The sequence below is a fragment of the Piliocolobus tephrosceles genome, chromosome 9, assembly GCF_002776525.5.
Source record: "Piliocolobus tephrosceles isolate RC106 chromosome 9, ASM277652v3, whole genome shotgun sequence".
Taxonomy (NCBI): Eukaryota; Metazoa; Chordata; class Mammalia; order Primates; family Cercopithecidae; genus Piliocolobus; species Piliocolobus tephrosceles.
In genome coordinates, this window is record NC_045442.1 from 48,153,253 (window position 1) to 48,166,474 (window position 13,222).

At 35.3% G+C, this 13,222-nt stretch overlaps 1 protein-coding gene across 1 annotated transcript in view; it reads left to right on the top strand.

Moving 5' to 3' along the window:
- PRKG1 (protein kinase cGMP-dependent 1) overlaps positions 1-13,222 on the top strand; it is a 1,246,104-nt gene that overhangs the window by 1,046,032 nt on the left and 186,850 nt on the right. The window lies entirely within an intron of this gene.

Consider the following 13,222-nt stretch of genomic DNA (forward strand, 5'->3'; position numbering starts at 1 on the left):
AACCAAATTTCTATTTTGTGTGTGTTTTACCATTGGGAAGATTGCTAAGAACTCAAGATAAAAGTAGAATGTTGAGCCAAATTGTAGTACGCAAACTGAAAATCAATTTGCATGGGAAGTATGGTTTTATCTGCATAATTATTTTCTTGTGAATTGTAGGGTGAAGCAGCCTTAGATAAAATTCTTAGAGGCCTGTAAAAATGCTAACTGTAAAGTCCTGGTTTTGAAACCCAATTACTAGCAATGTGAGTGTGAACAGATAAATGAAACTTGGTTCTTTTCAGTAAAATGGGATGATAATCTTAGTACCCCATGAAGTGTGATTATTCAGGAAACCCTTGGATGTAGAACCACTGTTAGGGTTTCCCGGCACTTATTTAACTTTCATTGTTAGAAATACATGACAAATATTATATTGGGACATAAAGAAGTGAAGATTACTACATAATAGAGACTTTTTGTTTCTTTGGGTAAAAATTCAAGTGACTCTTTTAGTTGTTTTAATAGAAATAAAGATGTTTCTGAAATCTTTTTTAAAGGAGTGGTCTGAGTAACTGTTGTCCTTTCTGAATTGCTTTCATTTTTCCATTTGTCAGAGAACATAACTTAAAAATGAAATAAATTTCATCTAGCTCTAGCTACTTAAGGAATTTAGGTGCTCTGGCATTAATATTTTATGTAAAAGCAAATTGTTTTGAAAATGCACATGTGAAAGTAAATAAAAAGCACCATGAAGCAAGCCTCAAAAACAAAACCAACCCGAATGTCTTTACAGGAAAAGGAATTTTTATTTTAGCCTTATCTGATTTAAAGTAAAACATATTAATACCTACCTTGTTCAGATAGTTCTGGGAAAAGATTTTCTTCTTCATTTCAAATTATGCAAATAAACACCTCTGTTTATTACTTCCATTTGTTAGTGTAGGTGTTGCCTTAGTCTAGATCATAGCAAAATGTGAGATTTTTGGAGGCATCTTAAGAAACCCAACTCTTATATATCATGTGGGAAGGGCTATAGTAGAGTGGAGCTTGACCTTCTATGGTTTTGAACTCTGAAAACTATAGACTCTCCTACAAAAAATAAATTCCCATATAACAGAAAATTATGCACACAGTGGAGTGGCTTACAGACATTCCAAAACCTGCCAGTGAAAACCAGATTAAGAACCCCTATGTTTGCAGAAATCAACTTGCTACTATTTTCCAGACAAATTGAAGAGTTGTTATTTACCAGGCACCTTGAGATGTATATTAAAGATTCTAAAAAAGAAAATCACAGAAACTGGGGAAAATATTTGCTTAGGGGTCTATTTAATATAGAATAGATTAATGAAAGAACTGTCTTGAAAATATGGTAAATATTCTTGTAGTTGTATTATGCTTAACAAAATGATGTTTTAGATACAATGAAGGATTTGAAATTCACCTAGATCTGTATAAAAACAAATTTATGCAATCATTTCTACTATTACAAGTTTAGTTCATACATCATTCCTCCTCATTTGTCAATAATACTTCTAATACATTTCACTTGTCAGCTGCTAAGCATATTTCTTTTTCTGATATTGTTATTTAATCACTATGCATCATACTCATATCATTTGATGCTCTCTCTCTCATCTCTCATTTATATAAACCCATTATTTCATTTCTTTTATTTTGCATCACCACTGTTCTTATGTTTAAACATTAAAACCAAAGAATTTTCCCTCATGTTCATTACTATCTTAGTCTGCTCAAGCTGTTATAAAAAAATACTGTAGCCTGAATGGCTTAAACAGAAATTTATTTCCTCCCGGTTCTAGAGTCTCAAAAGTCTGAGATCAGGATGCCAGCATGATCAGTTCTTGTGAGACCTCTCTTCCTGGCTTACAGACAACTGCCTACTTGCTGTGTGCTCACAGGGCCGGTGTGGGATGGGTGCCTGCACAAGTTTTCTTGTTTCTTCTCTTATAAGGACACTAATCCCATCTTGAGGACCCTACACTCATGGCCTCATGTAAAGCTAAATACTTCCCAAGACCCCATCTCCAAAGATTATCACACTGGCAGGGCTTCAACCTATGAATTTGGGAGGTCACAATTCAGTCACTAGCAACTGCATTTTAATTGGAGTGTTTTCTTGTACGGTTCAAACTCTTGGGACCATTTCGTGCTTATCTTTTCTCAATTTCTAAGACTGCTGCTTTTTGGTCACTGGATTCTGCTAGCACAACTCATTTATTCATTAACAGCCTCTAAGTCACCGGCCAGGCCCCACACTATCTACACCTCTGCCCCTGCACCAGCTTTGTTTTACTTCTCCCCTCTACAGTCACAATGGGCTTCCTTACTGATTATTAAACATGCCAGGCACGCTGGCCTTTAAGCTTTGCCCCTGTTATTTCCTCTGCGTGGCATACTTTTTTCGCAGTATATCCGCTTGATATACTAAATTCCTCATTTTCTTTAAGTCTTGGTTCAGATCTCACCCTCTCAATGAGAACTACTCTGACTCCTTATTTAATTCTGCTCCCTTCTCCCACATGCCCAGTGCCCTTATCCCCAATTATTTTATTCTGGTCTTTATATTTTTTCCACAGCACTTATACTTTGATATATTATATGTTTATTTATTTTAGTTGTTCGCTGTCATCCCCTAACTATGCCCTCCCTGAACCACCAAACATATGCAAAATAAAATGTAAGCACCATGAGGGCAGAAGGCAGGGATCTTTGTCTCCTTTGTTTATTGTTAGGTCCCAAATTTCTATAACCGTGCCTAACAGTAGTCACTTAATAAATATGCTTTAACAATATTAAGTGAATTTATGTATTTAGTATTGAGTCAGTTGCTAGATGCAGAAATGAAATCTACAGCCCCGTCATCCTAAGGAGTGTTCATCCAAGAAAGAAAGGCAAGCAAACAAATGACATCTATTGATTACATATGATCTGTGAGTACGCTGGAGATACATTGTTGTGCAAAACCCAAGGAGGTCATAGCTTTCATGTTGCTCAAATTTAGCTAGTGATCAGGTTTACTATGAATGTAATGTACTTTCTAACTAGTGATATGTTAGCCTTGATATGCAAGGTGCTGTGGGACCATAGCTGTGAAGTAGTCAGAGAGGGATTCCCCACACAGACAGCCCAGGGAAGTGAGCAGTCTGTAAGGCAGGCAGTTAAGTGAGGAGTCTGTGAACAAGGAGTCTGGGGAAGAACATTCCAGAGGGAGCAACATCTGTGCTTAGAGGCTATAGGGTCTCTGTATCTATTCCCAATTAAGTGCCTTACTTCTTGGCTCTTGTCACTGATACCTTTTGTACTCTCTGGTGCTACATCTTCTAAGAATTCCTCTTTAAACAAAGGTCTCAGACTGTAGGCTTTAGATGTGTTTTTGTAATCAACCTAGTGTTTATCAGCATTAAAACCAAAATGTAAATGTCTAGGCACCTTTATATAAGCACATGTGGCTTCTCTTTAAAGATGAATAGGTAACCCTGGCTCACAGCCTGACACAGCAGCACGTGCATGTAGGGACCATGCCCTCCCATTTATTCTGATCCACGACTTACCCAGCTTCTGCAGGTTTCTGAGTTTTTGATCCTTGCACTGAAACAGGAAACCACCTTGCTCCTTGTAATACGCAGTTTTCTCTGCTTTGTTGCATTTCCACCCTTCTTAAGCCTTCTTCCATATATTCCTCGCAAAAAGGCAGTAAAAACAGTTGGACACTTGCTTCGATACTAGCTTCTTCCTTTAAAGTAGACTGCAGTTGACATAATTGTTCCATCTCAAGACTCCCTGTGACTTGCATTAATTTTCTGAATCCTGGGCTCTATAGGGATGATGATGATGTTGGTATGTGTGTGTGTTTGTAGATCTATGTATACGGATTTAATATAATATACATATAATTTTATTTTTATGTTAAAATTGAGTCATTTTACTATAGTCAAATTAAAGTGAACTCCCTTGGGCTATTATTTCATACCTAGGAAGGCAAATTGAATTTATTATGGATTCTACTACAATGTAATATTATAAGTTTCTGTTGTTATCCTGGTTGTTATTATTATTAACTTACATATAATGACTGCTTGTTCTGGGCTGGGTACAGAGTTAAGGGCTTAGTATGCACTACCTAAGTTAATTCTTAGGACTCTGGGGTAGATCTTAATACCCACATTCCATGGATTAGGAAGTTAAAAATCAGATAGATTAAATAAAATTGTCGAGTTATACAGCTTAAGATACAGAATTGAAATTTGAACCTGGCTTATATGACATAGATCCAGGGGTCCCTTCCACTCTAGGCAGAAAATAGGCCCATTTTTGCCTATTTAGCTGCTACTTAATATCCCATTTTTGGCTTTTAAAGCATGCCCAAACATACATTGTCTCATTTATTTGCTTTGGAGGAAAAGAAGGTAAGAATGATTTCTAATGAGTGTCTATTATCTACCATTTTAGTTCTATATAGTAATTGTTGAATGTTTGATTAGTAACTATTCAGTAGACTATATGGGTGTTCTTTTGCATTTTTTATTAATATAAGATTTATTAAATGAAATTACTGTGTTAATGTTTGTTTTAAAGATTTAATGATTCTAGAGAAGTCTTCATTGATAAGATAACCACAATTTAATCTAGCCAATGCTATGTCTTTTCAGTTCAGCATTGTTTTGTTTTTCTTTGATGTTTTGATATTACACTTTACTCATGGTATTTAATAAACTCAGTTCATTAACATCTTCTGCAAACGAATTGATTCTCCATAAGAGGGCTTTGTGTTATTGTCAATTATTTGATGTCTTCACAAGATTAGGTCTCATTACATCCTGAAGCTAATTATTTTATGAATGGAGTGGTGATTTTAATATGCCTAGTATATATATATACAGATTGCTGATAGTTTTTTAAAAATCAAGATGTCCTTTGAAGATGCTATGAATCATTATCATTAATTTCTGAGGTACTTAGTCATTATAGGGTATAATTCTTTGTGCCTTAGGAAACAAAAATAGAGATTGTAAACCATAAAACTCTCTAAAGGTAAGCTTTTCTTATTTTTATTTGCTTAGACATCAAGTACACTGCTATATAGAACATTTATCATATAGAATGTGAAGATAAAATACATAAATTTTGGTCTAATAAGGAAAAAATGTAGTTGAGAAAAAGTTCCATGCAATTGCAAAGTTAAAAGGAAGAAAATGTTACAGTAGGTTAATTCAGCGTGTACTGAAAATACTCGTTTAATAACTGAAGCAATAATCATTTCTATGTCAAGAAGATACCACAAATGTTTTTAATTATGATAATTTTCATTTCACAAAAATAATACATTTTGATAGCCCTTTGTTCCCTCTAATTACATTAATTTTTCATGAATCCTGAGTAAACATGTCCCTGAAGTACTGGAGGTTTTGTAGAAGCGTAGTGAGTATTGAACTCCCTTTTGTAGAGACATGGCTAATTTATAACAATAATCTGAATAGGGTTACTTTTACATTTCTCTAACATATATTAAGCACTTATGAGATCCAGGTACTGCATAAAATTTAGGGAAACAATAAAAATAAAAAGCAGGAGAGACAGATGTGTAAATAGGCCAGGTGCGGTGGCTCACGCCTGTAATCCCAGCATTTGGGGAGGCCACGGCATGTGTATAACTTGAGGTCAGGAGTTCGAGATAGATGTGTAAATAGATGTATAAATGGAAAATTTGAGAATGAGAAGCTTTGAGAGTGTTATAAGTAATGTGAAAATACATAGGAGAGTGCCTAATCCAGGATAGATCAGAAAACGGGAATTTGGGAAGAATAGCTGATAGCTAGATGAGTGTTAGGAGGATGAGTAGCCTTTCAGTCCCAATCCCTGAAAAGTGAGTGGTTATGATAAGTGGGTGAGAAATGTGTTCAAATGGTCTAAGTATCTAAATAACAAATCTATGAGGGACTATAATTAGTTGGTTCCATGAATGCCTTTATAATAAAAGAATCCAAATGTAAAGCTATATGAGAAGAAGGTGAAGGAAGCAATTCACTCCAGGGAATTTAACAACAATAACAGCAACAAAAAATTCCAATTAGCTTAATCTTCTTTGGCTATATTTCTTAAACAATTTTAGTAAGGGACCACATGGTAAGAAAAGAGTAGGATCATAAAATAGCTGGACTGTTACAAGTTGCCTTCTATACAGATAATTCTGGAATCCTGCAGTTACACAGAATACTTCCAAAGACAATCTGTTTGTAAAATTACAGTGTAATCTCATTTTTTAAATTAGCTCTCACTTGTGGCTACCTGTAGTAGTGGAAAGTTTTCATATGTATAAATGGAGAGGAAAATGGTAGAACACTTAAAAAATGCTAAAACACTGCTTCTCCAAAGTGTCCTGAAAGAGATTTACAATGAGTCATTCTTTTACAGAAGTATGAGATGATTAATTTGTAAGAATCAAAGTCCAGGAAGAAATTTTTCCCTGTGATAAGTCTTAGAAAGACCCCTTTCTCTTAGCATCATTCTCTAACTATGAAGACACTATGTCACACAGGCCATATTTTGACACAGGCCTTATTGTGGATCCTCTTTTCTCTATGGTTTTTCTTTAAAATACATGTAATCCTGGGAGGGATAACAGGTCAGAGTAGGAGAATAGGGTTGGAGATTTATGCAAGGAAAATAAAAGATGGATCACAGAGGGTTCAGAGTATAAATTTAATCTACATCACACAAAAGTAAAAAATGATATAGGATCATCTATAAGATGTTACCATCCACAGTGACTTAGATACTGTAAGGGTTGCTTTTGGATTCACAAACCTAGGGTGTAAGCCTGGCTTGCCACTAAATAGCCACATAGTCCTGAGTTGACTTCATTCTATAAGGCTCCTTTTCCTCATTGGGACAAATTAAGATTTGGGCACTTGCCTCATAAGTTGAGAACTAAACAGGAGAGTGCTTGTAATGCATTTAGCACAGTGCTTGGCATATGGCTACTGCTTCTGCCTTGAATTTCATTATTCTTATTTATTTTATTATTGATGAAGACAATGCTAGTATTCTTACAATAATCTACTTACAGGGGAATAAGGAAGACCTTCCAGAGATTTGGTAAGCCAAAAATGTCAGTGGCACTTTCAGATTTGAATCTTACCCCAGGATTATGGACAGCAATGAATTCAGTGAGGGGTAGGATTCCTGTCTCATGGGGACATCCCAGCCTTCTCCCAGCACAATGAACTCATGTAAAGAGACTGGACAGGAATCTCCTTTAGTGTGAAGCCAAGGAAGGGCTTGCTAATATATTCTAATACTTGATTTTGTTTTAATGCTTCTGTTGATATCTCTAGGGAATCATTAAGAGAAGTCCAAAATCAGCAGCAGGGTTTGACTAGTTTTCCAGTAGCACTAATGGAATACATGCAGTTAGAAGCATGGCCACCTGGCCTCACAGTGATGAATGATGTTAATTTGTTACATGCTAAAATAGATTCAATGCACAGTCTGTACAGTGAAACTGTTTTTATTTGTTTTTCTGCCAAGTTAGCTGACCTTTGGCACCACATCGAAGGGTTAAATGCTATAGATTTACTGTTGATCCTAATTCAGCTAAGATGAGCCCAGCTCCTGGCATCCCTATTGATGATGTTTTAATAAACCTTGGCAACTATGCAAGAAGTTTTCCTTTATCCCTCTGAGAAGAAATAGAAATATCTGTTGCCAAGAGACTACTCACTTTATGTGAAATTATGGTCAAAACAAGAGCCTTTATCCAAGATGAATTGTTAAAATTGCTTTGTTGGTTTCATAGAATCTATGGTATTGACATTTGTGAATCACCTTTACTTCATTTTAATTTTATCCAACCTCTTCTTTATATCTGATTTATTACTAACTGGAGTTTTATGAAAACAAGTAAAGGATTAAGTTTCTTTCATAAGGAAACATAGCTTAAAGGAAATAACATTTTTAATGCTGCTTTCAGCTCTTTCTCATTTGTGGTGTTTCTGCTTTGTTGCCCAGAATGTATTCATTAGAGATTGTCTAAAGAAGCTCTATTAAAATTTCTGCGGCCAAGGCAATTTGATGGATATATGCAAACAATCTTACAGGATTTGGATGTTCATATACCTGCCATTCATATTGATGAATCTGTCTCCTTAGCTTACTTTTAATCTCCAGAATTCAAAGCAGCGTATCTCTCTGCATTTTTACAATACTTCTGAAAAAAAAATCTAAAAATATACAAGCAGGTTTATTTTTCTGTTGAACTCCTGTCTTAATATGACAACAAAATACAGCTTTCAAAGGCCACTGACATATCCTTAACACTGCTAGTATTTCAGAGACCGGTATCCATTAGCCCCATATTTTACAGCCTAAAAATATTAAAGAATATGAAGTTGACATAACTTTTATCACAACCACATTATATATTTTAGTGAGCCCTATTTAGTCCATTTTGCATACATAGACCTTTGCAGAGGCAGGCCATTAGAATGACACTTCCTTACACATATATTGCCTGGGGATTTTCTTGAAATCTTATTCATGCTACATAGATTCATATAAACAATGAGGAAGCAAAGGATGAGTTTTCCAGGAATACAGTCACTTAATGACAACAGTAATATAGTAATCAGCATTTAATGAATTCTTACTGGGCCAAGTACTTATCTAAATAATTTATGTGTATTGATTCATTTAGTCTTCAGAACAACCCTATGAGGTAGATGGTTGTTTTATCAGTAAGACAGCTGAGACCCAAACAGGTTAAAATATCCTGGCCAAGGCCACCTAGCCAGTAGCTTCCAGAGCCAGAATTAAATTGACAGAGGTTGTGTTAGTTTCCTAGTGCTAGTATAATGAATTACTGCAAACTTAATTGGTTAAAGTAACATTAATATATTATCTTCTAGTTCTCGATGATGGAAGCCCAAAATGTCCACAAAGGACGTTTATTAGTAAGGAAGAGGAGCAAGCACCAGGACTTAAGGCAGGAAGGAATAGGCTAACTCTATTTTGTTTAAATGAAGTCAAGTTTATGATCAGGACTACCCTTCTCTATAAAGATGCTAATCCCTAAGTCTTCAAGGTGAAAGGAAAAGATAAACACCAGCTGACAGCCTTATGGATGCGTAACAAAAAGGACTAAAGAACATGAACCCCTTTTCTGGATTGGTTCCATAATCAGTACTTTGTCCCTGAAGTCAGGAAGTACCTCGCCAATAAACGACTGCCTTTTTACAGCTTTTTTTTTGGACATTGGACAATGCCCCTGGCCACCCAGAACCCCATGAGTTCAGCACTAAAGGCTTTCACATGGTCTCCTTGCCCTAAACACAACATATTTAATTCAGCCTTTAGACCAGGAGTCATAAGGACCTTTAACGCTCATTACGAACATGTGCTGTGGAAAGAATTGACAATGCTCTGAAAGAGAATCTCTGCAGTGGGAACATCATAAGCATCTGGAAGGATTTCACCAGTGAAGATGCCATCATCCTTATAGAAAAACCTGTGAAAATCATCAAGCCCGAAACAATAAATTGCCAGAGGAAACAGTCTAGATGTTGTGTATGACTTCATAGGATCTATGACTGAGCCAGTCATGAAAATCATGAAAGAGATTGTGGATATGGAAAAAAAAAAAAAAAAAAAAAAAAGTGGGAGGTAAAGGGTTTCAAGATATGTATCTCGGAGAAATTCAAGAGCTAACAGACACCACACCAGAGGAATTAACAGAAGATGACTTGATGGAGATGAGTGCTTTGGAGCCAGTGTCAGATGATGAGGAAGACATAGAAGCAGTGCCAGAAAACAAATTGACACTAGACAATCTGGCAGAAGATTTCCACTACCTAAAGATTGCTTTCGCATTCTTTTATGACATAGACCATTCTAGGATATGGGCATGAAAGCAAATGGTGAGATAACTGGTATTATATAGCTGGGGTCCCCAACCCCTGGGCCATGGACTGCTACTGATCTGTGGCCTGTTAGGAACCAGGCCACACAGCAGGAGGTGAGCAGCAGGTGAGTGAACATTATTGCTCAAGCTCCACCTTCTGTCAGGTCAGAGATGGTATTAGATCCTTATAGGAGCACAAATCCCATTGTGAACTGCACATGTGAGGGATCTAGGCTGTGTGTTCGTTACGAGAATCTAATGCCTGATGATCTGAGGGGAATAGTTTTATCTTGAAACTAACCCCAATCCCACACCCCCCATCCTGACCCATTCATGGAAAAATTGTCTTCCACAAAATATGTCCCTGATGCCAAAAAGTTTGGGGACTGCTGCCACATAAAAACATTTTTAGAGAAATGAAAAATCAAAAAGTCAGACAGAAATTACAATGTATTTCCATAAAGTTACACTGTGCCTGCCTCTCCTGCCTCCTCTTCTCCATCTTCTACGTCTTCTAACTCTGCCACCCAGAGACAGCGTTATCAGCCCATCTACTTCCTCCCCCTCAGCCTAATCAACGTGAAGATGATGAGGATGAAGACCTTTATAATGATCCACTTTCACTGAAGGAATTAGTAAATATATTTGCTCTTCTTTATGATTTTAATAGCATTTTTTTCTCTAGCATACTTTATTGTAAGAATACAGTATGTAACACATATAATATATACAAGAAGTATTAATAACTTTACTATAGGTAAGGCTTCTCATCAGCAGTAGTCTATTAGTAGTTAAGTTCTGAGGAGTCAAAAGATATATGTGAATTTTCGACTGCGCAGGGGGTTGGCACTCCAACCCCTGTGTTGTTCGAAGGTCAACTGTATATATATGTTGTTGAGGAGAAATAATAATAGTTTTAATTAAGGAAGATTACATCAGCTTGAAAGCCTCATTGTTTTCTTTGTATGAAATAGCAGCAATGGGGTCATTTGTTTTAAGTCAACAGTTAAGTCAATAAGATGCAAATCTTTGGATTCATATATCCTCCTAGGTATTTCTCAGAGTCAAGAAAAACAATGAAATTAAAATCAACCTTTAATTCTGTGACCAAATGAGCTCTCTTCTATTACGACTTTGTGTGTGTGTATATATATTCAATAATATGTGAGATATATATCTCTCATTATATATATAATATATGAGATATATATATATATCTTAGATTATTTTAGCTTAGAATTAATTACATTTAAAATTAAATATAAGTCCTGATTTTTAGCTGTCTTATCTGACCAAATGATTAAATGATGGCTATAATTTTATATTTACTTTTTAACATGTAAATCTTCTTATTTTATGTACATGGGGATACATTAATTTAGTGCTAAATGTCATTTTAGCCACAAAATGGCTTTCAATAAAGTAATAGATACAATGCATTTAACTTACTGAATGATTTAATAATGATACTTTAATTGTTAGAGACTATATTGTAAGATAAAAAGGAAGTCATTTAGTGCCTTTAAAAACCGATTTGGCCTTATTTCTACACAATGCTTACACTGAAAGATGATATTCAGATAAATGCATACCCAGTAACTTTCAGTGTTACTTAATCCTTTATCTAGTGAAATGACAGTTGTCATTTGCTGAGGTCATAAAGTTGTTCTGAAAAAAATTGTTATCACTGTGGAGGATAGAAAAGGGAAGTCATTAATAAGACTACCTCTGCTGAAACTTCTGACTATTTGGCACATAGTTTTGCCTCAAAAGAGGGGATACTTACATGGTGCAAAGAGATGGACTAAATAATATATAAATAACCTTTCCAAGCCTAAAATCCTAAAAGACTTTCTTTAAGATATAGTCCAAGAATTGAAAACATCCTATTTCTTTATGAACTAAGATACATTATCATAGGAATTACTCTATTAATTTATGCTACCCTATCAGGGGTACATAACCTGATAAAATAAGGCATATCAACCTTTTTGGAATTTAACTATTCTACCTACCCATTTGTGAATCTTTTGATTTTTCACAATCCAACCACAAATGTGTTATATTTTTCTTTACTTTTGTGAAAGAATGTGAGAAAATAAATGTATTTTCAATTTCATTTGACTAGAGGTTGGATTTATTTTCTTTTGATTTGTATTAATTGTAGTTAAAAAAATTAGACAATAAATACCATGGACAACTAACAGAGGCCATGCAGATGCTGTTTTAAGAATCATTGAAAAGAAGCCTTTTCTCATTCATAGTTTCTTAAAATCTTAAAGGGAAGGACTCACCAAATTTATATGCAAAGTAGATGATTGCTTTATTGTTTGGTGAAATTGAGAGACAACTGTTTTCTTTTATTACCAATTGGAAGAAACACATATATAGGTCTAAATTGTCTCCAGTTCCAGAAGGAAGCAGAAATTATATGGTGTCTATAAAAATACTTCATGTTACTGTTTTTAGGTTGCTGGATTACTTGTGTTTTACAGTTGGTTCTTTGTAAACACATCTCCAAGAAGTTCATAAGAGGTAAACTTGACTGATTTTGAAACTTATCCTGTGTTAAGGAAGTGATAATAACCCTCAAAGGCCACGTAATATTAAGGCATCATGTTGCTAAATTATCCTTGGCTTTGCAGAAGGTAGTAAGGTGCTATGCAGGACTGCAGAGGTGGTGCAGAATGGAGCCCTAACTCTCCCCTTAATTTATCTTTGAAATCTTTCAGAGGGATGAACTTGCACTTTTATTTATTTTTTTCAAAGTTAATACCTTTATACTTTTTTTTTTAAACTTTAAGTTCAAGTACAGGTTTGTTACATAGGTAAACTTGTGTCATGGGTGTTTGCTTAACAGATTATTTCATCATCCAGGTATTAAGCTTAGTACCCTTTAGTTGTTTTTCCTGTTCTTGTCCCTCCCCCAACTCTCTACCATCTGAAATTTGTTTCTTTTCAATGCTTCATTTATTTATTTATTTTTATTTCAATAGTTTTTTGGGAAACAGGTGGTTTTTGGTTACATGGATGTTCTTTAGTGGTGATTTCTGAGATTTTGGTGCACCCATCACCTGAGCAGTGTACACTGTACCAAATGTGTAGTCTTCTATCCCCCACTTCCCTCCCACTCTTCTCATTGAGTCCCCAAATTTCATTGTATCCTTCTTATGCCTTTGCATCTTCATAGCTTAGCTCCCGCTTCTACATGAGAACATACGATGTTTGATTTTCCATTCCTGAGTCACTTCACTTAAAATAATAGTCTCCAACTCCATCCAGAATGCTTCTTTTAAAAATAACAAAAAAATAACAGTCTCC